The sequence below is a fragment of the Leptodactylus fuscus genome, chromosome 3 (genome assembly GCF_031893055.1).
Source record: "Leptodactylus fuscus isolate aLepFus1 chromosome 3, aLepFus1.hap2, whole genome shotgun sequence".
Classification (NCBI taxonomy): domain Eukaryota; kingdom Metazoa; phylum Chordata; class Amphibia; order Anura; family Leptodactylidae; genus Leptodactylus; species Leptodactylus fuscus.
This window is the reverse complement of record NC_134267.1, coordinates 96,830,557-96,858,164: the sequence shown is the minus strand read 5'-3', so window position 1 is coordinate 96,858,164 and position 27,608 is coordinate 96,830,557. Positions and strand designations below refer to the sequence as shown.

At 43.4% G+C, this 27,608-nt stretch overlaps 1 protein-coding gene across 15 annotated transcripts in view; it reads left to right on the top strand.

Annotated features, from left to right (window-relative positions):
* Positions 1–2,042: 2,042 nt before the first annotated feature.
* EPB41L2 (erythrocyte membrane protein band 4.1 like 2) overlaps positions 2,043–27,608 on the top strand; it is a 135,689-nt gene continuing 110,123 nt past the window's right edge. For 8 of the 15 annotated variants that reach the window (XM_075268031.1, XM_075268033.1, XM_075268035.1 and 5 more), the window contains exon 1: positions 2,043–2,339. The gene's annotated coding sequence lies outside the window, so the exon portion shown is untranslated. The remainder of the gene's footprint in view (positions 2,340–27,608) is intronic. The other 7 variants (XM_075268043.1, XM_075268039.1, XM_075268042.1 and 4 more) reach the window with 2 other exon arrangements.

Sequence of the window (27,608 nt, the reverse complement as noted above, 5' to 3'; positions counted from 1 at the left end):
TGAAGGGCAATTTGGAGAAGAGTGCCATTGTATTTCACCTTTATCGAGCAGACCGAATTCCAAATTCTGTGAGTGCCAGAAAAGATATATTCTGCCTCCCACTCAACTGAATGGGAGTTCTCAGGCAGAATCCGACTAAAGAACAAGCAGGACGCTAGTGGAAAAAAATCAGTTATTCCCTCCCATTGAAATGAATAGGAGGCGGATTTCAGGTAGAATTTGAGTCGGATTCCACCTCCAATTCAGTGTCAAATTTTTACATGTGAACATACCCTTAAAGAGGACCTTTCACCATATCCGGGCACAGGCAGTTCTATATACTGCCAGAAAGCTGACAGTGCGCTGAATTCAGCGCACTGTCGGCTTTCCCGATCTGTGCCCGCTGTACAGAGCTTACGGCCCGGTACCGTAGCTCTTCTATGGTCAGAAGGGCGTTTCTGACCATTAGCCAGAGACGTCCTTCTGCCTCGCGGCGCCTATCACGCTGTGCTGTGGAGCGGGGAGGAACGCCCCCTCCCTCTGCTCACACAGCTTGTCCGTAGACTAGCATTATCAGGAGGGGAGGGGGCGTTCCTCCCCGCTCCACAGCACAACGCGATAGGCGCTGCGAGGCAGAAGGACGTCTCTGGCTAATGGTCAGAAACGCCCTTCTGACTGTAAAGCGCTACGGTACCGGGACCGATAGCGCTTTACACCGGGCACGGATCGGGAAAGCCGACAGTGCGCTGAATTCAGCGCACTGTCAGCTTTCTGGCAGTATATAACACTGCCTGTGCCCAGATATGGTGAAAGGTCCTCTTTAAGTGTGGACCGACTCGATGTATAAAGTGAACAGGTGGTCTGGAAGTAGTTAAAGGGGCTCTATCAGCAAAATCATGCTGATAGAGCCCCACATATGTGTGAATAGCCTTTAAAAAGGCTATTCAGGCACCGTAAATGTTACATTAAACTACCCCCCCGTTTTAAAATAATACCCTAAAAAAGAATGTGCGCTACTTACGGATCGTGCACGCTGGGCGGGCATTCAGGGTGTGTCTTCATCTTCTTCCCCGCCTCTTCTTCCTCCGATGTCTTTGGGTCCCGTCTTCCTCCGGCGCTTGCTCGTGGACACTGATAAAAAAAAATAGCCTGAGCACATGCGAAGTAGCACGCAGCTTCGACTACGGCTACTGCGCATGCGCTCAGGCTATTTTTTCTTTTTTAGGTTATTATTTTAAAACGGGTAGGGGGGGGGGGGGGGTTGGGGGTAGTTTAATATGACATCACCGGTGCCTGAATAGCCTTTTTAAAGGCTATGCACGCATATGTGGGGCTCTAGTGGCATGATTTTGCTGATAGAGCCCCTTTAAAAGATAAGCCATCAATGCTAGATTGGTGGGAATTTGATACTTGCCACCACCAGCTGTTCTCTACAGCTGATACAGAGAATAGGACAGGAAGCAGACAGCTCTGTTCTCTGTGTAGTGGTTAGATCAGATCATATTCACATGAATGGGGCAGATGTGCAGTGACTCCATTCCGCCACTACAGAGAACAGCGCTGTCTGATTACTGTTCTATTCTCTGTATAATAGCTGCAGCATGGGGTACTACTGGGTGTCTGACCTCACAGATTTGATAATAGTGACCTATCTTCAGGACAGGTCTTCAATATTTTTGATATATTTCAGGAGTGGAACGTCTTTGTTACTTTTTCAGTGGAAAAGAAGTGGCAGCCATGTAGTAGTGCTCACTACAACTCCAGGCATGGCCAGATGTAGAGTTACAGTATCACTACAGCTGGAAAAGCTTTGGTGTACACAGCTAGTATACAGGGTGAATACAGTGAGCATCTACTTAGAAAACACACACTGTGACGACCCTAAACAAGACACTGCCGACTGGTAGACGCGCATAGAAGCAGCTGGAGGCGTGGCTTAGAAAGACCTCTAGGTCCATACGAGTGACGTCTTTCCCAGCCAATGACGGTCAGCATCAGAAGGCGAGCGCCGCAAAGGGGGCGTGACGTAGGCAGTGTTGTTGTAGTGGCTTGAGAAGAGCGTGTCGCACTGTGTTGTGGGCGGGGTTAGGTGAGGAGGGAGGTGTGGCTACAGCTGCAATCTGTAGTAGCGCCCGCTCTCTTTCGTGTCTGGGAATTTGAATGGTGTTAGCGGCTGTGCGGTCTGTGCCGCGGTTGGCGGACTCGTTTCTGACGGAGTGACTGAGGAAAATAACGTCGCCGTGTCGCTATAGCTTTACTTCATAGTTTTCTTGAGGTGTTTACGTCACGGTTTGAACGGCGGACATCTTCACGTCACTGAGTGCATTGCTATCGGGGCGGCTATCAGTTCTCTTCATACGGTAAGTGCGCATTGGAGGAAGGGATGGATGGCGCTGCCACCGGGTGTGGGTTCTGTACGTACGTGGCGCTCATGTCGAGGCGTCTGGTAAATCTGAGCAGCGGAGCTCTCTTCTCCCGGATGCTGTACTGTGAGGGAAGGGGGTTAATGGAGTTCAGATGTGTGCGGGCTGGTTCTCATTTCTCCTGAGGAGAGGGTGGGCTCTGGCGGCAGCACATGTGGAGTGGTGGTAGTATGGCAGCACCGTGTGCAGGATGTCTAGCCGCAGGACTGTACATGGCTTCGGTGTCCATTGCTTGGCTGCCACTGAGCCTTCTTTCCTGAGGGACATGACCGTCATTTGCTGCCTTTGAGAAAGCTGGGTGATAACTACTTTAAGTTTTGCCACTCAGCTTCCCATAACTTTACCGCCTCCCCCTTCAGATTAGATTTTTAGGGAGAATTGTGTGATGAGATTTGTTGTTGTATGTGATGAGGTAGTTACTGCCATGTTTAGTGAATTGGTGGGATAAGCACTTGGTATAGTTAGGAACTGCTTGAATGGCTGCATGTTGTTGTTATAGGTATTCCCTCTACATGTAGGAGTGCTCCCATATTCAGATGAATGGTCCAGATTCTCTCCTGGTCTTCCACCAGGCATTGGTTGTATTATGATAGTTCATTGACAGAATGCAGATTTAAAGGGGTGTTCTAGTAATTACAAGTTATTCCATATTGCATTGGTTGGACCCTTACCATTTATGTAAATGGAGATCCTGTGCACCTCTTATGAATAGAGTGGCAGTTCACACTTTGTAGACACCATTAAATTGTAGAAGATTGCTGGATATGGTGCTTAGCCTCTCCACAGCAATACAATGGTCTCAGCTTTTGGACCCCACCGATCATGCAGTTATGTCCTCTCAGGGTCCAACAATTTGCTGATCAATGTTAGGGTAAATTCACACAGGGTTTTCTGGTCCGGAACCTGAGGCGGAAACCACCTCAGGTTCCAGACCAAAAAACGGTTAGCTGCGACTGAATGCTAGTGCATCGGCATCCAGCCGCGTACTCCACTCCGTATTCGGCTCAATGAATGGGCCTAGTCTGGAGGAGGGAGTGTCTTCAGGCCGAACCGCGAGGCGAAATGGCCTGAAGAATGAGCATGTCGCTTCTTTTTCCGGGAGCTGGCTGATTTCGATGGGAGCCGTCTTTTTGTTCAGGATTTTGAGGCAGATACAGCCTCACTACTTCCATGGCAACCAGAGCTATAAGTTTGTCACATTACTTAATCCGTGAGATGAACACTGCTTAAAAAAAAAAAAAAATGGCGCCAATTAAATTACTCGGGTTACATTCACATCTATGCTCGGGGAGTCCGTTCCCCATTCCAGTTTAGAACTGCGGAGAGAATAGTCCTGCAAGCAGCACTTTTCTCTCTGCATATTTTGGGCGAAAACCCGGTGGACCCCGTTACAGTCTATGGGGTCCTCGGGTTTCTGTGGGTAACTGCGTTTTAAGCAGATAAGGTTTCCATTTCTCAGGTCCCCAAGTGGTCCTGAGGAACAAAAAGCCGAACGCAGGTGTGAACTTAGCGTCTTCCTGCAAAACACAAGCCTTCAGGCAGCTCTTTAATGCTGTATTTACATCTGCATTAGAGTCTCTGAAAACTCTGTGTGAACCTAAGTGAAAAAATGATGGCCCTGGAATAAGAGGCTGAAATTAAGAGAAAAATAAAGCACCGGTTTCTTAAAGGGAGTCTACCATTGGAGAAACGTGTTTTTAACTGAAGCCACGTGGGAATAAAGGCTATTCTATTCCTACCTTTACTTCTCTTCCTCGCTGCAGTTTGTACAAAAAAAAAGTTTTATTCTCATATGTAAATGATGCTTAAGAGCACAGGGGAAGTTTCCTCTCTGGTCCGAGCACACCGTCATCTAGCAACCCGCCTTCAGTTCTGCTTTTTCACGCCCCCTGCATCATCTTCTGTTCACCTGTACCTTTCCATTAGAAGCAATATAAGTACATCTGTAACCCACAATTAGTGGTAAATGTATATGAATGGGAGCAGAGAGGTAACACCTGTAGGGGGGTGACACTATACCCGGATGCTGCATCTAGTCCCCGGTCGTCGGTACTTTCACTTTTCTGTAAGTGAAACACAGATTAATTTCAGCCACATTTAATTCCTGGCAGTGCAGTAACAGCAAAACCACAGCCAGGAATTAATTGGTGTCACACTTACACTTACCCTAAAGTGACAGTACTGGTGCCCAGGGACTAGATTTGACTATAGCTGCATCTGGGTACAGAGTCTGTCACCACCCGAAAAGAAAGGCCAGGGCGCCATGGGCCGGAAACGCCGCAATTTGCCCGTGGCGGAAACACCACGGGAAAAATCGTGCCGTTTTACAGTACTTGCAAAATGGATGGGATTCATGTGAATCCCATGCCCACTTTGTGGAAAAAATCGCAGCGCGGACACGTTGCGATGTCCAAAACTGTCAATTATATCTATGGAAACGCCGGTGGCTTTCCCCTAGGTATGATTGTAACAGAAAGTCCGCGGAAGAAAACTCTGTGAACTTTCTGTTCAAAGCGCTGCGGGATGAACTGCGTTGCGTTCACTCGCTGCGTTTCCAGCCTGCAGGGTGTTAGCCTGAGACAGAGGCCCCATGTTGCGGAAATGCAGCTTTTTTGTTGCAGATTTTGCTGCATTTTATTGTGCAAAATTAGGAGTGAATTGTGCACAAGCGAGAAGGGAAAGGAGCTTCCTAGATATTTTCCATTCCCTTTGTTGGCATTCTTGGCTTTGGCTAAAAAAAAAAAAAAAAAAACACAGCAAAATCTGCAATTAAAACGCTACATTTCTGCAACGTGGCTAATTAGCATATCAATAAAAGTGGGTTAATTCAAAAATGGCTGAGAGAATTTACAAACAAAATGTATGTGATGAATAGCCTTTCCAAAGGCTGTGCAAATATATTAATTGAAAATGAGTTTTCCTGACGATAGAATCCCTTTAATACCTGCAGGTCCCGTGCTGGCAGCTGTGCAAGCAAAATATGGCCACGTGTGCCACGGGTTGCCAAACCCTGTACTAAACAATAAGCAAAAAGAATTACTAATTTGTTGCAACTTTCAGTGATTGAGAGTAAACAGGCAATATCCTATGCAGCTCATGGTTATTATTACTATGTCATTCCATTGTGTTATGCATTTGATGCATCAATAATGATACTTAATTATTACCTGTCTTTCACATATCAGTAACTCATGTGAAGCACACGGGGTTAATGTGAGGGACATAATGGGATTGAAGGGGTATTCCTATCTCCGATCTATACTGGTAGCTTATGGTACAAGTACGATAAACACAAAGCTAACCTAACTAGATAAAGTGGTAAACTGGGAGAGAGGACCCTTCTCATAAAGGTGTACAATCTATAAGGGAAGATAGATGGAGACAATGGGTGAGGGCAGAAGCTGTTTACTATACAGTATGGAAAGACATTTCTGGTAGCATTGCTTTTTAATTTGATATTGCCATAAAATTCAATACTGGCTGACAGTTTGAGAAATGTCATTTCCTCAAAAGTGTGACAAACTCTTTCCCGCTGTTTAGAAAATGGTACATTCCAACTAAAGTTTATTAAATGGCCATTTACATGTTTTATACATTTAAAACTGCAAGTCATTAATCTGTTTTCTTGGAATTGGACTTTGCTCAAGGCATGGTTTATTTGGTTTTATATTACATACTGAAGGAGATAACCTCTCCTGACATGTCTGCCTTACGAAATACTTCTTCATGAAATAATTAAAGAGCTTGGTTTTTATAGAACTCTGTAATGTGCCATTCCTCTGTTATTCCTATTAGAAATATATGAATAAATTGATAACCTGGTGTTACTAGTTCAAGTGTCAGATTGTGTAGGGCCACATCCCTTTGACAAAGGGAGTGATAACAACTAATTGTCAATTCATTTGTTATTTTCTCTAAGGTATGATAGGAATCATGCAATGCAGAGTTATAAGAAAAGAATGATTCCCCGATGGGCGTGTGACTCGCCAGGCTCTGGTCTCTTGTTAATTTTAGTGCAGTTAGGTGTGCCTGATCTGAAATGTACGCCAGTCAGAAACTGGTGTAGATTTGTGTTATAACTCATACAAGTTTTTTGGTTATCCGCCCCACTTCACCCACTAACATAAAAATGGGGAGCAAAACATAGAGGCTGAGATGCACCAAAGAGTGCTAAAAATGCACCTAGATGAGGCACGTTTTTGGCCATTTTTCTACACTCATTCATCTTGATAAATGTGGGCCTTTTTATAGGTAGACAGGTGGTAGCAATATGACAGCCTTCCGAGAGAAAATTATAAGAATCTTTGAGTAAAAAAAATCCCCCCCCAAAACCAAAGAATCTTGACTTTGTTTTTGCTTACAAACAACTTTTGTGATGTGAAATCCCCCATTTCTGTTTGATCTGTCATGTCTGACATTTTTGCCAAACCTGTCTTGTGCAAACTAAATACTTTGCTACAGATAAAACAATCACCTCAGTTTTGCTAAATGGTCAGTAACATTTCAGACAAGTAACGGTAGGTTTTACACTAGCGTTTGAGTCTCAGTACGAGACTCCATTCCTGATTCCACTTTAAATATGCTTAGAGAAAAGTCCTGCAAGGAAGACTTTTCTCTGTGCTGTTTTCGTTGGAAACCTGGCCCATCCCAGTATAGTCTATGGGGTCTGTGGGTTTTCGTGTGTAACTACTTTTTAAGTCGATAGGGTTTCCGTTTTTCGGGTCCCTAAGCAGACCCAAAGGACGGAAACCTGAATGCTAGTGTGAACCCAGCATTAGTCTCTTTTAAGAGAACGTGTGATTCTGGACCAAAATGTGATGCAATTTAAACCTTTCTGGATTAACTGCCACCTTTAGGCTATTTTGCAGCCCACTCCCGGTTACTTGGGAAGTACCATCCATAGATACCATTTAAAAAAAGCAAGCATAAGGAGGAGAGTGTAATCTTTTCACACTGCGAGTTCAGAAGGGATGGGCTGATTCTCCTCACAGCATAGACACACATCCGAAAACTGTTTTCTCTGTGCAATGGACTGAACATTCTGCACGTCACATAGCTTACATTTTAAGGAATGTTAACTCATGCTTGTATCTACTTCTGGCTGCTTGTGTGATTACAGATGGGATATTCACAGACAGCAAGCAGCTTTACTAACTGTGCTCGTAGATTGCTCTTTTCTTGTATCACAGATCTTTTTGGCTGCCTCATGCCTTCATTTTTTTCCTTTTTTCTTGCAGTTCAGTGTCCCTGGATCTCCTGCATTGTGTTCACTTGGGTTTTTCGACGATATTTGTTTGCTATTGTACAGTTACTCCTGGCAGAATTGCATGTATATAAACAAGTAGTAGTTATAATAGATGGAGGAAAGGGGCAGTTCTCCTTATTGTTCTGCCCACGGCTTAAGAGTCAGTATTTTAGCTTTTCATGAAAGGGGTTGTACAGGCAAAAATGGACAGCAGTTTTATTATTTAAATCGCCCGGGGGCAGTAAAAAAAATTCATACTCACCTTTACACGGTGCTCAAAGTGCCTGCCATTGTAGTCTGGTCCTCTCTGGTCCATTGTTGCCTTCTGGTGGAAATCCCTGCCACACATGATCACTGAGGTCAATCCGCGGCCCCAGCAAAGGAAATTCAGTGGTCATGTGACCTGAGGCCAGTCAGCAGCTTCAGAAGAAGGGATTTGGGACATCTCAGACAGCAAGCAGTTTCACTTTGAGAAAACGCCGAAGCAGCAGGACCGGGTCACACTGGGAAGGCTAAATCCTAGTAGCTCCGCCCACACCAGAGACCGATCACATGGTCATGACGTCATCAGAGGTCCTTTAGCACACTAGAATTTAGCATCTACCCTGCAGATGAGTGGCCAGGATTCATTGTGTGTTATGGAAGATGCCTGTTGTATGGAGAGGAAGCTACAGTAAAGTGAAACACACAGGTACCTTCTAGTTACTCTGCCTATTAATGTCAGGCATTTGGGGTTATTAACCCCTTAAGGACCAGGCCATTTTTTGGTTTCGCATTTTCGTTTTTCCCTCCTCACATTTCAAGAGCCATAACTTTTTCATTTATCAGTTCACAGAGTCACATGATGGCTTATTGTTTGCGGGACAAATTGTACTTTGTAATGGCACCATTCAATATGCTGTGCAATGTACTGTGAAGCTGGAAAAAAATTCAGAATGAGGTGCAATTGGAGAAAAAATGCATTTGCGCCACTTTCTTATGGGTTTAATTTTTACAGCGTTCACTGTTTGGTACAAATGACATGTTACCTGTGTTCTACGTGTCAGTACGAACGCGGTGATACCAAATTTATATAGTATTTGAAATGTTTTGATACTTTTAAAAAAATGATAAACTTTGCAAAATAGAAAAAAAAATTTGTCATCATGTTCTAACACCTGTAACTTTTTCATATTTCCATGTATGGAGCTGGTTATGGTGTCTTTTTATGCGGGACAAGATGACGTTTCTATTGATACCATTTGGGGAAAGATCTGATGGTTTGATCACTTTTTATTCAATTTTTTTATAGGAGGCAAAGTGTTGAAAAAAACACTTTTTGGCTGTTTTTATTTTTTTTGCTGCTACGCTGTTCGCAGTACGGGATAAATGTTTTAATATTCTAATAGTTCGGGCATTTTGGAGCGCGGGGATACCTAATATGTTTATGTTTAATGTTCTTTAATTACTTTTATAGCTAATCTAGGGAAAGGGGGGTGATTTGAACTTTTATATATTTTTTATTTTTTTAATACTTTTAAAAACTTTTTCTTTTTCTTCTGTTACATTTATGATCAGACCCCTTAGGTACCTTGAAACCTAGGGGGTCTGATCGCTCATACTATTCACTGCAATACTACAGTATTGCAGTGAATAGGAAAATCGCAGGACTTCTATTAGACGATGCCTCTGGCATCGTCTAATAGATCTTGTGCAGAGACAAGCCTGGAAGCCTTCAATAGGCTTCCGGTTATCATAGCAACCGATCACCGCCCTCATGGCGGCGCCCGTGCCGCCGGCGCCGTTTACACACTGCGGTCACCGACCGCTGCTGTTAGTGGCAGGTCCTGGCTGTATGATACAGCCGGCATCTGCCGTGTATGGAGCGAGCTCAGCGTGTGAGCTCGCTCCATACATCCCCATGCGACCCATGACGTACAGTTACGTCAAGGGTCGCTAAGGGGTTAATTTAGTTTCAGTAACTCCATGTGCCTCACATTAATAACAGTTAACCCCATCATGTCCCTCATATTAACCCCTGTGTGCCCCATTTAAGGGTTACTAATATGTGAGACACATGAGGGTACTAATGAAGGACCTTAATTATGAAGATACCTAATTATTACCTCCATATGTCCCACATATCAGTAATTCTTATGTAAGGCACACAGGGGGTTAATGTGAGGTACATGATGGGGTTAACTGCTATTACTATGATAATATAGAGTTACTAAGCGGCAAAGCACATGACCAGACTTTTTATCTGCAGTGGTGGATTTCCCCCCCTCGGCTTATACTCGAGTCAATAAGTTTTTCCCAGTTTTTGTGGTGAAATTAGGGGTCTCGGCTTATATTTGGGTCGGCTTATACTTGAGTATATACGGTAACTTGCTGAAAATGAACGTGGGACTCCTTTCCTGCTCCTCCAGGCGGATAAGCATTGCATTAGTGAAGTTGAGGGTAACACAGTACCATGGAATGGAACTCAGTACTATTTGAAAGGGGGGGGGGGACAATGCAATATTATGTGGCTTATAGATTTACATTAGAAGCAATATCTTGCTGTGTTCTAATGTGACTGATGCTCTGTGATTATTTTTAGAGATATGTTACCATGGAGACTTGGCCTATTGTGTTTTAACAATACAGCAAAATAAGTAGTGAACTGGTGCATAATATCAGTTGTGCAGAACATGTCAATGTTACTTTTTACTTTGTCATCATGATGACATTGTAATATCATAGGTTGCTTCCATTTGCATTGGCAAGCTTACCAGAGTTGGTCTTTGGAGCAGTGTAAATTGATCCCGCATAACATCATGGCTGGTTTAGACAGGTGTCAGGGCAATGTTTCCTGTTCTATCTGTAAGCAAATGTAATGGTCTTGGTAGGGCTAGCCAATGAGGCCTGGTTCACATCCGCGTTCGGTATTCTGTTTGGTTTTGTCTACTTGGGGCCCCCCCCCCCAACCCCCTGAACAGAAACCTATACGCATTAAAAATGGTTAGCTAAGAAACCACACGGACCCCACAGACTATAATGGGGGTCTGTGATTTTTTTCGGAGGGTTCGTCCACAAGTGGACTCCTCGAACGGAATACCAAACTCTGATGTGAACCGGACCTTAATTTAAAAAGAAAAAACAATCAAAGGTTGGCTCAAAACGTGACACACATTGATTAGTACACTAATTTTGCACCTATGCCATCCTGTGTCACACTGCCATTGGCTAAAGGATATGTCATTAAGGGCTCATTCACATCTGCGCCCGGGACTCCGTTCTTCAGGTTTCCGTTTCCTGCACAAAACTGAGCAGGAGATGGAGACCCGCCGGCATCTTTCAAACCCATTCATTTGAATGAGTTTGAAAAGTGTCCGGCCGTGAGCGTCGGTGAGCGTTTTATGCTCTCCATGGCGAAACCGTTTTTTGTTTTTAAATCGGACACAGAGTCGGACATGCAGTACTCTGTGTCCGGTTTAAAAAAAAATCTGTTTTGCCGCGGAGAGCATAAAACGCTCACCGGCGTTCACGGCCGGACTAGGCATGACAGAAGACGGAAACCTGATAACGGAGTCCAGACGCTGGTGTGAACCCAGCGTAACTCTTAGCCAATCAAGATTGTTGATTTGCTGATGAGCAATTTCAGTGGTGCGGTATTAAAAGGGGGAGTGTCCTAAAATAGTTTCTTATTAATCTGAATCAAGGTAAAATTTTCAATTAATTGTGATTATTTGGGTCATAAACACCTAGCCCTAAATCTGGTATGTTTTTGTGTTTTTTGGTTCTAGTGTATAACAGTAAATTTGGTGTTCCATCAAAATTCCTCATCACATAGGCATTAATGACTAAACCCCTGGCAACAAAAGTGAGTACATGTCTAAGTGGAAGTGGACAAATTGTGCTTAAAATGTCAATATTTTGTGTGGCCTCCGTTATTTTCCAGCACTCTTTTAACCCTATTGGGCATGGAATTCACTAGGGCATCACAGGTTGCCACTGGAATCCTCTTCCACCCCTCCATGATAATATCACGGAGCTGGTGGATGTTAGAGATCTTGCGCTCTTCCACCTTCTGTTTGAGGATGCCCCGCATATGCTTAATAGGGTTTAGGTCTGGAGACATGCTTGGCCAGTCCAGCATCTTTACACTCAGTTTCTTTAGCAAGGCAGTGGTTATCTTTGGAACGTTCTTGGGGTCATTGTCTTGTTGGAATACTGTTCTGTTGGCCCAGTTTGCGAAGGGAGGAGATCATGCTTTGCTTCAGTATGCCACTGTACATGTTGACAATCATGGTTCCCTCAATGAACAGTAGCTCCCCACAGCTTGCAGCACCTATGCATCCCCAAACCATGACACTCCCACCACCATGCTTGACTGTAGATAAGACACATTTGTCTTTGTCCTCCTCACCTGGTTGCTGCTATAAATAATTGACACCTGAAGCAAATAAGTTTATCTTGGTCTCATCAGACCACAGGACATGGTTCCAGTCACAACTTATGACTGCTGATGTCAATCAACGGTCTAAGGTCTGGTTCACATGGAAATCCACATGGGGACCAACCGAACGGACTACCAAATGCATTGGCAAGCGGTGAGTTCATGAAAGCATACGAACCTCATAGATTAGATGGGGTCCGTGTGCTTTCCATATGGTGTCCTCATGGAATATGCGGATAGAAAATTACTTCATGATCTACTTTCCTGTCCACATGACTCGTGCGGAGACTGAGCGGAAAGCACACGGACTCCATTCTAATCTATGGGGTCTGTGTGCTCTCATAAACTCATCGCTTACCAATGAGTTCAATAGTCCATTCAGGGGGTTTCCATGCAGACTCCCCAAATGGATTACCGAACGCAGATGTGAACTGGGCCTAAGGAAAGGACACAGGACGTCATAGGTGACTTATGCAAGTGACATCCTGTGTCCTTTATATGGGCCCCGAATTAGCCTCAGCAGTCACATGTGTCGGGGACATCTGCCAAAGCAAGACCCTGAAGCGACAGGACTGGACTGCGGTGTGAGACTTCTTTTCCGGCCTTCTTGCAAACAAACTGTTATTCTGGAGAACCCCTTTATGCATGACCGTATCCCGAGCAACAGGGTTGCATGGTGGCCTTAGGCAATGTAGCATAGACCAGGAAAAAAAACCTCACTCACAAGTCATCATGAGTGATTCACAGGGTAAACAGAATGCTATACTTCCACATCCTTTATCCTGGTGGTTACTATATGATAACTACTAGTTATCAGGTTCTGTTCATACATGTTTTTTTTAGGCAGGAATACACTGACATGACATAAAAAAGGCTTTTGATGTTTTGCTTTCTTTTTCTGTACAGCTTTTCAACCATATGTTGATAATGACTGTTTGGCCACTCTGCAAGGTTTCTAATGTGCTAAATCAATAAATCGCATTTGTGTATCTTTCTGTATGCTTGTAAAAGTACCTGACAACTCCCTTTTTTTTTTCTTTTTTTTGTGGTGTGGATGCTATTTATGTGGTTTTCTGTGCAGAAAAGTCTTGAAAATTCACATAAAAAAGAATGTAAATGAGATAATTTGTATCTCATCTTAACTAAAACTGAAAACCCACTTGTGTTTTAAGTTTTATTGAAAACTGTATTCCATAATAAATGTTTTACTGTGTAATGCCATTGAGAAAATAAATAATGCAAATAAAAAGATTGAACTTTCATGATTGATTCCATAAGACCTGTTCTTTGTAATCCATCCTTTTGGGGGTATTCATCAGAGAATACTCCCAATGTAGAAAGCGTGCAGGTAAATCCTATTATTATAAATGTGAAATGTTTGTGAGTTTGTGGGTTTGTGACTTTGGATGTTCGGATGTTTGGCGGTCAATCACGCAAAAACCGCTCCACCGATTTGGCTGAAATTTTCCACAAACATAGTCACTACACTCGATTGCGCAATAGGCTACTTTTCGTCACAATAGCGCACATACGTTTTTCCCAGGACCCCCACAAAACCCAAACTCACATCACTATCTCTGCAATCTCACACACTTTGGACCATAGCAAGCCACAAAATTCATATTACCCTCTACAGCAGAGGTCAGCAACCCCTGGCACACGTGCCAAGAGTGGCACTCCTGCCATATTTCACTGGCATGCCAGCAGCACAGGACCTGCAAGAGTTAAATGAAGTCTGAATCTCTTCAGTGTTCTGCTAGAGCTGAGGCATAAGGACACTCCCCTTTGAGAGGGGTGCAGGAAACCCAGGGGGTGGAGCTTAATCGCTCAAGTCTCTGCCTGCCTGCTATAGTGATAGTAAGAACTGAAAGTAAGAAACACACAGCTACCTTCCTTTAGTTCCTATTCTCATTAATGTCAGGCATTTGGGGTTATTAGTTTAGTGTTAGTAACTCCATGTGCCTCACATTAATAGGAATAAACCCCATCATGTCCCTCATATTAACCCCTGTGTGCCCCATATAAAGGTTACTAATATGTGAGACATATGGAGGTACTAATAAAAGACCTCAATAATGAAGATACTTAATTATTACCTCCAAGTCTCTCACATATCAGTAACTAGAGATGAGCGAGTACTGTTCGGATCAGCCGATCCGAACAGCACGCTCCATAGAAATGAATGGATGCACCTGGTACTTCCGCTTGGACGTAGCCGGCGCGCTTAACCCCCCGCGTGCCGACTACGTCCATTCATATCTATGCGAGCGTGCTGTTCGGATCGGGTGATCCGAACAGTACTCGCTCATCTCTATCAGTAACTCTTACACAGGGGTTAATGTGAGGGACATTATGGGGTTAATTGCTGTTAATAAGAGGCACATGGAGTTACTAAACTGTCATGCACAGGGCCAGACTTTATGTGGCTTGCTCAAGAGTATCCTGTGCCCAAAACTTACATGTACTGGCGCAAAATAACAAATCATACAATGTCGTATATCGAAGTATATTAACCTGAAATACCTCTGTCCCAAAGACACTATGTACAGTTTCGCAGAACACTGTATGGCAGCTGAAATACAAATTACGTTCAACACAAAAGTCTCACGTATTCTCAGAATTACAGCAAAAACAAGATACACAGTTACATTTTATATCCCATACCTTATACACACTACTAAAACCCTACTCGTGCCTGTATTTACCCACTTCTACAATCACCGCAGACGAAGTCACGGGTACCAGCTAGTATACAATAAATATACAAATAGTAAAGTGACTACAGCACTCAGCTGTGTGAAAGGGCCATGGCAATCGGCCAATTGGCTATGAAAATTGTGAGAGGAGAAAGCTGCTTTTAGGCTGGACACAGCAGAAAAAAATTTGTTTTTTTAGACTACAAGCAAAATGAATGAGATCCTAACTAATCCCATCCACACATTACAGGAAAAAAAATGCTGTAGAAATTTGTGTTTTTGAAAAACGCAGCATGTCAATTTTATCTGCAGAGTGTTACCTAGCGTTTTCCCTATAGATTTAATAAGTGAAGGAAAAACGCAGCTAAAATGCTGAAGAAAAAAATGTAAGGTGAAGAGGAGGAGTGGCACTATAGCTTAGTTCCGATTACTGATGCATGTTCTGCGGTAATACAGGGCATATGCGAGTGGTCACAGGAAAATCTTCTAGGGTGGTGCTCTACATCCCAGCAAAAACAAGTAGAATATCCACAAGACGAGAAAAGAAAAACGGGGGGCACTCACCCATTTGAAGTTATTTCATAAAATTAAGTCCTTTATTGAAGAAATGGCAATAAAACAAATCAGGAGGGAGGAATGACATGTATGGCGTGGGCAAAAGTCGTTTCATGCCGGCACAGGCGCTTTCTCAAGCCAGGTATGTGTCGACTCATGATTTTTAGACGTGTATTTTGCCATAATCAGCTTGCGTTTACTCCGTGTGGAGTAAAGGGCAGAGGGCAGGAGAATCCTACTCCACCCATCTCTGTCTCCATAGTCTGCCTGTGTGGCGGAAACCACACGGTCCCCATTATATTCTAAGGGGGCCACGGGTTTCCTTAGGTAACCACTTTTTTATGCAATAGGTTTCCATTTGGGGGGGGTCCCCAAGTGGACTCTCCAAATGCAGATGTGAATCAGACCATACTGAAACCATCTTCTTAACACGTTATTACAATATGTGTTATATTTAGATGCACTATTCAGTTATGAAGCTTTTTATAAGTACACTTTAAGATATTCAGTAATGTAGAAGTCTGCTGTTGTTTCCTATACTCTTTATAGCGCTCTGCATGGATCTGAACTTGCGACTTGTATCTTTGATGGATACCGATGCTTGTTTTGACTAGAACTGCCCTTTAAGCCTTCTTGTCTGGCTGTTGTGACTTCAATTATTTAAGTACATGTAGGATTGTAGTGTTTGGTTTGGGAGTGACTGTAGTGCTGGCTCCTAGCTGTACACATTGACATTTGGCCTGACTGCCTTACAGTGCAGCCAGCTGTGGAAGGATTGTCACTTCCCCTTCCCTCCCCCACATCTCTTCTCTCCATCTCGCTCATCCATCTTCATCTTCCAGAGCACTGTGTTGCTCCCCTGAGCTTTGCCTGCATCCGGACTGTAAACAGCAGCCAGTTTGAGCTTTAGTGGGTGGGGAGCAGTACTAAAGAGCCTGACATCTGCTGTCTGAGTGCAGTCTATGCATGCTTGTCATCTTCAGGCTTTTCTACTTGCCCATATTATTAATGGGCGCAACCTGCATCCTTTTGCGCAAGTCCGAGAGAAGATTAACTCTGAGACACTGGAAGACAAAGCTTTAAAGTACACTGATAAAAATGTAAGAACTCTCACAAAGTTTCTTCTTCATCTTCTATGTCAGAGGAAGTCTAGATCAGTGTGTTTTTCTGCAGGACTTGAGATTGGGTCCTTCCTGAGCACATCTCCTTGCACATCTCTCATTCTATTGTATGTTGTAAGAGGCAGGGAATAAGCACATCCTTCCGTATGCATGCGTCTGTAATGTGTTTACATTCAGGAAAGAACAGCAGCTGTTGTGTTTATATGCTGCACTAGGAAACCAAGCAGGTATGTGCATAGAAGGCTGCATACAGTGAATGGGTTAACAGCATAGCATATGCCATCCCTCCTAAAGCCAACATTACTGTTTGCATGCAGTGTTTGTTCGTTATTTGTACTAATGTTTAATTACAAGACATAGATGTTTGGTTAGTGGGCTGTGGAGTTTAGGTATATCTACTATATCTTACTATGTAAGTCTTGTTACTGATTTCATTGGCCATGCTCAGCCATACTACAATAATGCACGCCAGTCTATCATTTTCACACCAAAATGTCTTTACATATGCTGAGTCCGTGATTTTAAATAAAATTACAATCTTAGTCACATGGTATAGAGGCGGGGTTCCAGACCCTAAATGGGAGTCAGCTCATTGAAATGGAATTTGCAGTCTTTAGATATGCATACATTTTTGGCTTGGACTGTCAATTGTAGATCTTAGACTATTGAAAGTGGTCTATATATTTTATATGCTGCATACAAAATCACATGAGCTACTAGCTGTAAAAGAGTTAGAGAGATCACTAGCTAAAAACACAGTCCGGAATGTGATTGATTTATGTATTTATACACAGCTTCAACTGCTGCATATTAAAGGGGTTGTCCAGTTTCAGACATAAATATTATCCCCTTAAAGACAGAGGCAATTTTCGTTTTCGTGTATGTTTTTTTGATTTTTCTTTTTTGGTCCACAGAGTCACATGATGTCTTATTGTTTGTAATATCACTATACAATATCCTATACAATATACCTTGAAGCTGGTAAAAATTCAGAATGAGGTGGCACTGACAAAAAAAAAACCAATTTGCGAAAATTTCATATGGGTTTGATTTTTACGGTGTTCAATTCGAGATAAAAATGACATGTTACCTGTATTCTGTGGGTCAGTATGATCACAGCGATACCAAATTTATATAGTACTAGAGGGAGAACCCGGCTTCGCACGGGTATATTACAATTTATGTTTGAGTACTGGCCCCATAAGAATTGTCCAATTTTGCACTGGTGTATTTTGTATGTGGTTTGTGTGTATGTCCATAAGCGTAATGTGATTATGTGTATCTCATTTTGGATGTCAGTGAAAAACCTGTGATCAGTTGTTATGGATACCTGGAGTAAAGCTGTATCTAATCCTTCCCCGTGTAGTACTGTGTTTAGATGCAAGTGTCTAATTCTTGTTGGTGTGGTACTTTGTGCAGATGCACATATCTAATCCTCCCCATGTGATATTGTGTGAAGAGGCGCGTATCTAATCCTCCAGTAAGTGAAACTGTGTGCAGACGCGCGTATCTAATGACTCTGGCGTGTGGTGCTGTGTGCAGATGCGCATATCTAATCCTCCCCCATGTGGAACTGTGTGCTGAGACGCGCATCTAATTCTCTGGCATGTGGTACTGTATGCAGAGGCCTGTATCTAATCCTCCCGTGTGGTACTGTGTTCAGATGCACGTATCTAATCCTCCCCTGTGTGGTATTGTGTGAAGAGGCGCGTATCTAATCCTCCCCGTGTGATACTGTGTGCTGAGACGCGTATCTAATTCTCTGGCTTGTGGTACTGTGTGCAGAGGCATGTATCTAATCCTCCCCTGTGTGGTATTGTGTGAAGAGGCGCGTATCTAATCCTCCCCGTGTGATACTGTGTGCTGAGACGCGTATCTAATTCTCTGGCTTGTGGTACTGTGTGCAGAGGCATGTATCTAATCCTCCAAAGTGTGATACTGTGTGCACACACGTATCTAATCCTCCCCTGTGTGGTACTGTGTGAAGAGTCGCGTATCTAATCCTACTGCATGTGGTACTGTGTGCAGACGCATGTATCTAATTCTATGGCGTGTACAACTGTGTGCAGACGCGCGTATCTAATCCTCTGGAGTGTGGAACTGTGTGTAGACATGTGTATCTAATCCTACGGCATGTTGTACTCTGTGCAGACGTGTGTATCTAATCCTATGGCGTGTACAACTGTGTGCAGACGCGCGTATCTAATCCTCTGGAGTGTGGAACTGTGTTTAGACGCGCGTATCTAATCCTCCCCCATGTGGTACTGTGTGTAGACGCGCGTATCTAATCCTACGGCATGTGGTACTGTGTGCAGATGCGTGTATCTAATCCTATGGCGTGTACAACTGTGTGAAGACACGTGTATCTAATCCTCCCGTGTGGTATTGTGTGAAGAGGTGCGTATCTAATCCTACAGTGTGTGGAACTGTGTAGAAGCATGTATCCAATCCCCCGGCATGTGGTACTGTGTGCAGACGTGCGTATATAATCCTATGGCATGTGGTACTGTGTGTAGACGCGCGTATCTAATCCTCCCCCATGTGGTACTGTGTGCTGAGACGCGTATCTAATTCTCTGGCTTGTGGTACTGTGTGCAGAGGCATGTATCTAATCCTCCAAAGTGTGGTACTGTGTGCACACACACATATCTAATCCTCCCCTGTGTGGTATTGTGTGAAGAGGCGCGTATCTAATCCTTCGGCGTGTGAAACTGTGTGTAGACGCGCGTATCTAATCCTACTGCATGTGGTACTGTGTGAAGACGCGTGTATCTAATCCTATGGCGTGTTCAACTGTGTGAAGACACGTGTATCTAATCCTCCCCAGTGTGGTATTGTGTGAAGAGGTGCGTATCTAATCCTACAGCATGTGGTACTGTGTGCAGACGCGCGTATATAATCCTCCCCCATGTGGTACTGTGTGCTGAGACGCGTATCTAATTCTCTGGCTTGTGGTACTGTGTGCAGAGGCATGTATCTAATCCTCCAAAGTGTGGTACTGTGTGCACACACACGTATCTAATCTTTCCCTGTGTGGTATTGTGTGAAGAGGCGCGTATCTAATCCTTCGGCGTGTGGAACTGTGTGTAGACGCACGTATCTAATCCTACAGCATGTGGTACTGTGTGAAGACGCGTGTATCTAATCCTATGGCGTGTACAACTGTGTGCAGACGTGCGTATCTAATCCTCTGGAGTGTGGAACTGTGTGTAGACGCATGTATCTAATCCTAAGGCATGTGGTACTCTGTGCAGATGCGTGCATCTAATCCTATGGCATGTACAAATGTGTGCAGACGCGCGTATCTAATCCTCTGGAGTGTGGAACTGTGTGTAGACGCCTGTATCTAATCCTTCGGTATGTGGAACCGTGTGCAGATGTACGTATCAAATCCTTCAGTGTGTGGAACTGTGTGCAGAAGCGCGTATTTAATTCTCTGGTTTGTGGGACTGTGTGCAGACCCGTGTATCTAATCCTCTGGTGTGTGATACTGTGTGCTGATCTGTGTATCTAATCCTCTGATGCGTGTATCTCAGTTTGGATATCAGTGTTGTATTGTGCATGTGGAGTGACCGTGTGTATTGCAGTTGGAATATGAGTGAAAGTCTTGCAGGTTTGTATTGACTAAGGGGGGGGGGCACTGTGTTTGAAATGCTGTATCTCAGCAACGGTACGTCCGAGCGAGTTGGAGTCTCGTCTTAAACCTTCCCGGATATCTGAAGTATCTCTGTACCAAATTTGGTGAAGATCGGTCCAGTCGTTTGGTTCGCATTAGAGCAGAGACAGACAGACAGACAGACAGAAATTCATTTTTATAATATAGGGAGATTTGTAATGCTTTGATACTTTTTAAAAACTGTAAAATGGATGAAAAATTTTTTTTTTCATGTTGCCACATTCTGACACCTGTAACGTTTTCATATTTACATGTATGGAAACTTTTTTTTTTTTTTTCTGTTTATGCGGGACCAGATGACGTTTTAATTGATACCATTTGGGGAAAGACCTGATGGTTTGGCAGCATGTAATAGAAACATATTAATGACAAGCCTGAGAGCCTTCAATAGGCTCCTGGCTGTCATGGCAACCAATCACTGTCCTCTGATGACGTTTCGGATGGTGGCGATCAGTAAAAGATGGTGAGATGGTGGCACACTTTAGATTCCATGATTGTTTTTAACTGTGGTATCTAAAGTGTTAGCAGCTGTAATCGGTGTCTGCACCAATTGCAGCGGTTAGCGGCAGGGGCTGGCTGTATTATATAGCCAATATCTGCTGTGTATATAGAGCTCGGTTCCTGAACTCTCTCCGTACAGCTCCATATGACCTAGAACGTACTAAGCTGTGTGAGTATATGTCAGGGTAGACCTCAGATTTAGTGATTATGAAGGTGCAGTTTTCAAAATAGGCTCACTTTCAAGGGGGTTCCACTTGAACAGCATCTCTGGGGCTCTTCAAACATGACAAGACATCCTTAAACTAAACCTCTAAATCTGCACTCCGAAAACCAAATTGCCTTTCCCTCCTACATCCTGCTGCTTGCCCAAACAGCAGCAGACATGCCAACTCACCTGGAATTCCTGGGAGTCTCAGGATTTTCAGGACTCCTCATCAATAGACACATTAACCTTACTGCCGGCTCATTTTATTCTGTGAGGTCACCTCAGTGCAGTGAATATTAATGAGGAAGATGCTGGGAGATCCGTTATCAATTTATAGATTACTTATGTATTTCATTATCTAACAGCTGGGGATCAAACTCAAGAGCATGCAAGGTTGTGACCCTTCTAATTCAGCCTATATTAATTTATTTTGTTGCAGATTTTGCTGTGTATTTTTGAGCCTAAGGCTAAAGCCCCACGGGATGTCCCGCAGCAAAAAACCACTGCGGCAACGCATCGCGGTTCTTCCCGCAGTGCTTTAGACTGAAAGCTCACTGAGTTTTCCTTCGTGGACTTTGTTACAATTATACCTATGGGGAACTGTCGGTGTTTCTGTAGGTATAATTGACATGCTGCAATTTCCAAAAGAGTTCTGGAAATCGCAGCATGTCCGCACTGCAGTTTTTATCGGAAAGTGGGCATGGGATTCGCTAGAATCCCATCCACTTTGTCCTTACTGTGAAATTGCGGCGTTTCCGTCCCTTGGGGTCCCGGCTTTAAAGTCTTATTTAGAAGACTACTTTTACGCATGGGACTAAAGACTTTCAGGTGGAGAAGGATTTGTTTCAGGGAAGAAGTTGATCCAACCCTGGAGGGATCTCTAGAGCGTAAGATGGGAGGCACATCAGTGAGTTGTAGTGGTGAAGGAGCAGGAAGACCGTTCTGCCAGGAGGAGCAAAGCAAAGGAGGGCCAGCTACAAATTCCTGGCATAGATGAGGCCCCATCTGAAACCTGGAAGGCAGCAGCAGGGATCAATTGAGCAAGGTGGGGGCTCTGGGGAGAGCAGGGCACTGTTGTATAATGTACCGGCCCAAACAATACAGTGGGTGGTGGAGTGGGTTGCGCCTGAGACTCTGCAGCAGAGGCTGAAGGATCTCATGGCTGTGCAGAGCACGTCAGAGTGCCTACCTTCATAGCCTCCAGTGATAGAAAAGAATCCGGAGCACCACATACAGGTACCATATTGGAGTGCAGTGGAGTCTCCCACTGTAAACAAACTTCTATGAGGCTGCCAGCAGCAATATGGTGAGGAACACCCCTCTTCCCTATGGGTCATGGAGAATAAATGAAAAGCGAAAATTGCAATTCTGTCACCTTGTGTCAGAGATGAATACTCTAAAGATGTTGTTTCTGGGATAACCTGCTCAACTGTTTTTGGAGTTTGTCTTTGCCGACACAGTATTAAACATTGGGCACTAAAATGACGTATCTCTGAAAAGTTGCGGAATTAACTTTTCCCTTTATAGTAGCGGATATTGCTGCTGTTATAGCTAGAGCTACAATGTTCTTAATTTTCAGTTGACATCAAAAGCACTTTCCTAGATGGTATAAAACTGAGGTTCGGTGATTTGAAGTGCCACTCCCTTCTGGTATTTGCCATATGTGTATATATTGACAATACCGATTGAATATACAACAGACCTTCCTAGCAAGGCTTGGCTATCATGTTGATAGTGAGCACTTTTTCCGCTACAAGTAAGAAATGTTCTGCTAGTTCTTTAGCAAAGTGCTGTGTACACCCAACCTCACTGTGTAGCTAGTAATTCTATCAGTATTTGTTTTCCAGGACTCCATGACAGCACCACAGAGGAGTTACCCCTTGACCTCTGTAGGGACTGGAACATAGAGAACTTAAAAGGCCCATCCCGTCCCTCCCATACCACTGTTTTTCCAATTACTACACCAAGATAGGTGCAACTCAATTTTATATTCTACTGTGCATGTTGCCTCACACAGCGTAATGGAGGGAAATCAAGGTTGCTGTCATGATTGACTTCTGGAAAACCAATTACCAGTAGGAATAATTCCTACTTTCTAGGAGGTCCCTCATGCCTGCACTACAGGAGCAGTACCAAATTAGTATGCTTTTAAATAGGAATTACTGCTTGATATGGGATTTGGCCTTAAAGCTCTGCAGAGTTTTATATAAAGTCCAGTCTGTAATGTCTGGACAACGTATGGAAATGAGACCAAGTTACTGTATTACAGATTTGTTGAATTGAGGCCTGTTTACTCTCCTACCAGGAAGACTCATTTGCTCTGATGATATGAGCTTTTCATTCCTAAGGGTAGCTCAAAACCTTGAGAACTGTAAGCGATCTGGATAATGTCTTTTAGTTATTTTGCTGGAGAAGCTTTTGTTGCCTTTTTGCCTCTATTGGGGCCTCCAAATAAAACAAAAAAACGTTGTGGTCTTTCCTCACTGAAGAGGTTCTTTCTAGCTAGCGAAAGACTGCTCTTCTCACATCCAAGGAATGAAATTTTTTCTTCCTGATGGATTCTAGGCTCCAGACCGAAGGAAGGAAGAATGATATCTTTATTCCTGTGAAAGGAAGAAACCACTTTAGGTATAAATGAAGGATCAAGTATTATTTTATCCTCTAAGATTGTAAGATGGGTCATTTTATTGATAGAGATTGAGTTTCACTTATTCTTCTAGCATTAGTCATTGCTACCAAAAAAAAAGTCATCTTAAAGGAGAGGAATTTCAGATTTGCAGATTGTGTGGCTGAAGGTAGAGAGGCATAGAGCATTTAGTTTCAAGTTTAAAGAAGTTGTACAGTGTAAATAATTTCTAATTAGGCCGGTGGAGGTGGGAGAAAGCAAAAAAACTCACAAAAGAAAACCCATACTGACCTGCCATGCTCCGGTGTCCTCTCAGGGTGGTCCGAACCTACAGCTAGGCTGCCTTCTTGCTATTGAATTTCTCGCTGGCTGTGACATCTTGGCTCCTTTCCATGGCCTCAGGAAAGGAACCAGGGACTTCACGGGTACTGACGTCCCCGATTCCCTTCTTGAGGCCACTAATTGGCCTTAGCTGTCACTTGCGATGAGTACTTTTGCTGGAAGACAACAATGGAACTGCAGGATCGGACAACTCAGGGAGGTACCAGATCATCGGGGACAGGCGAGTATGGTTTTCTTTTAAATTTTTCACCTCCCCTGGCCTAATTTCAGCCTAGACAACCCCTTTGGCTGGTCTTACACGGCCATAATGATTTTACGGTCCGCAAGTTGCTGATTAGCAACAATAGTTGCTGTTCAGCAACATAGACACCGCAGATGCCCGTAAACTGCCGCACTCACCCATAGAGTTCTGTGGGCGAGTCCGTGCTGTGCTGCAATTCACGGTCATTATGGACATGTGCTATAAATTGCGGGCCATGGTTGCGGCGCGGCCACACCACGGATAAAATATCCGGTGGGGCAAGAGGCCGCATTGAATATAATGTGTCTGCAAATGGTCTGCAATTGAAAACCCTCAATTGCGGACCATTTGTGGACTTAAATTACGGCTGTGTAAGACCAGCCTTTAAGTTGCAATGGCAGGGGAGGAAAGGCATATGCCTGGCTCATGTCCCAAAGGTCTATTGCAGCTGAATGATCTCTATAATTTTGGGGAGAAATTCTTTTTCTGAGCATTCCTTCTTGTGGCAGAGTGGTTAATTTTTCTAGTTTCAGAAGTATTCCTAGGAGTACTAACAATCCGATTTCTAGGCAAAATGTTGCCTTTATTTATTTATTTTTTTTAGATTTGAGTCCTCCAAACTTTTTGTCCTGAATAGTATGTGAAAGTTTCTCCTCGTGAATGTTTATAGTCTCTTTTAAGTGTGAATTAAGGATTAAGTGTCATCTTCTGAGTAGTATTTTTATTTGTTTTCCTGTATTCTTGAGATAGAAAAAAAAACTTGCCTTGAATAAATTCATCCTTGACTTCACCATCAGAGAGATAAAAACATTCCTGATCTGAATCAGTCGAGTTAAGAGAGGCAACAAATTTCCCTCCATTTTCAATCTTTTTTTTTTTTTTTTTTTTTTTTTAAATGTAGATTGTGAGCCCCACATAGAGCTCACAATGTACATTTTTCCCTATCAGTATGTCTTTTTTTGGAATATGGGATGGAAATCCATGAAAACACGGGGAGAACATACAAACTCCTTGCAGATGGTTTTTTGCCCATGGCGGGATTTGAACACCAGGACTCCAGCGCTGCAAGGCTGCAGTGCTAACCACTGAGCCACCGTGTGGCCCCTCATTTTCAATCTTTGAGAAGAGGTTCTGCAGAAGTATCCTGACTCGAAATCAGTGAGGAGACTGCTATACATCCTTCCAATCATTGTTCTAAGAGCCATTATAAAGAATGGGACTTCCTCTTGTAGCAGTTTACCAATACACTCTAATACAGAGGTTCTCAAACTTATTTTGTCTACCGCCCACTTCGAGAATTAATTTTTTTTTACTTTACTACATCTTAAGAATCACAATCGCAGTCATTATGTTAATAATTAAATTATATGTTTCATGTGAAAATAAGACTTTCTGATGAGGGTAATGTAAAACACCATTTTGTAATATTAGGAAAACTTTTATTCATGTTATTAAAACAAACATTTCAATTTTAATTTTAAAACTAATCTAATGTGAAGGATGAATTTGATGATTTTTAACAAGTTTGTTAATATCAGGCTCGAATTTACTCAAAAACAGCTGTAAGTCACCGCGTTCGGTAATCTGCAACGGATTTCTCTTTTTAGTTAGCAACGTTGCCACAGCACTAACTCCATGTTCACGTCAATTAGCCCCGCCCCCAAATTAGCGTGTAGATCCGCCCACCACATAGCGTGATCCTATGGGATGACTGAAGGGCCTGTGATGTCATCAAAAGGTCCTGTAGACTTGGATTTACCTTGTATGGAGTTTCCTAAAGGACCTGGCTCCTCTGCCCACTAGCAGCCTGCTCTATATAATAAAGCTTTATCCTAGTGAACAGAGAGACCAGGTAGGATTTAGACTGCTTTATATAAGAAAGCAGCACTTATTCCACGACCCCCTCTATCTCACAGCAGGGAGCTAGGTGATGTGTATGTGATGTGTATGTGTGGTGCAGACAGGCTGGCTCTGTACACTCAGCCCCCCCCCTCTCTCCCCCCACACAGCAGGGAGCTCTGTCATGTGGCTCCCTCAGCAATGAGCAGGGGGCCAGGAGCTAGTGTCCATAATGAAGTGAATAAAGTAAGATAGTGGACAAACAAAGCAGTTTTGCTGAAGCAGTGCATTTAGGAAAAGTCTTAAATCCACATTAACAAGCAGTATAGATAGAATTATTGTTATACCACCCCTTTAAATTAGCCATCACCCCCCCAAAACCGCTTCAACGCCCCCCAATCTTCTCTGTGCCCTTTACTGCCCCCCTATAGGCCTCCAGCGCCCACAAGGGGGCGTTATCGCCCACTTTGAGAAAGACTGCTCTAATACAATGCTATGGACATCAAAACTGGAGGGAAAGAGATAGTGAGAGTCCATTAGGGCTCCGCTGGTGCGTTACACCATCGTGCAGCATCCCTGCCGCATCATCCTTTCTCTTTTCTTTGCCTCCACCAAGATGGCCACCATGACGGAAGGGACAGAGCCTTGAATGTTAACGCACAGCCTGAATAAGGAGAGGTCACCCCGTTCAATCTCCCAGTTTTGCATAGGTATTCCTCTGTGAACCTGTCCCCTGTAGGAACAGGAGGAACACTTGTATGAGAGGTCCTTTTAACCTCTCTGTGTTTCTTTCCCTACAGAGGTCAATGGGTCAATCCTCTTGTGATGCTGCCATGAGGGACATCCTAGAAATGAGTGGATTGGCCTACAGACTCCACAGCCTGAATGTGGCTATTACTGCATCCAGTTGTTGCTGGTAGTAATAATAATACATATTATTTATACAGGTACATTGTGCGTTGCTACCCTTAGTAAGTTTGTGTGAATAAAACATATATTTGTGCATGGAATTGAAGTTTATTGTAGTGTGGGGAAGGTAGCTCGGTGGCAGCAATGGTGCGGACTCAACCAGTCAGAGAGAGGGACATATCTGAAGCTAGCAGGTTTATTTGGAAAAACAGCAAACAATAAATAAACCACCTTGTCATTCGCAGAATAAGAAAAAAAATAAATGCAGCCTTAACTTCAGGCAAAACCCTGCTCCTCTGAGCTCTAACTGAACAGTAAAAAACCCTAACTACTTGTGGCTTAAAACCAACCACATGACCAAAACAAAGTAGCATAGTATGGTCTCGCCATGTTTTTCAGGAAAGACCCAGGCACTTCCTCTCGCTCCCAGGATCTGCCCTGAAGTGCAGGTTCTGCAGCCTTTTATGGCTCAATCATAAGCCCAGGACCCAGACCTGGGCTGAGGCCTACACAAAACCTGCCCTGGACCATACATAGGTCAGAAACCTGGGGCTGATATAGCGGGACTCCAGCACTCTGGCTGTCACCTTCTAACAGTAGTCCTATCCTTATAGGTCTGTCTCGTATACAATCTGTAGTTTCCCCTTTAGAAAGGAAAAATTGATCTGATCAAATAAAAGAAAAACGTAGTGACTTCTGAAACATGTTTATTAAAATCTATGCTAAACTGGTTGATTTGTAGTGTGTTAATGTTTATACAGCGCATCATAGACTCAGGTAAAAGTCAATACTTTTTAATCCTTTTTTTTTTTTCTAAAAAGTGAATCTCT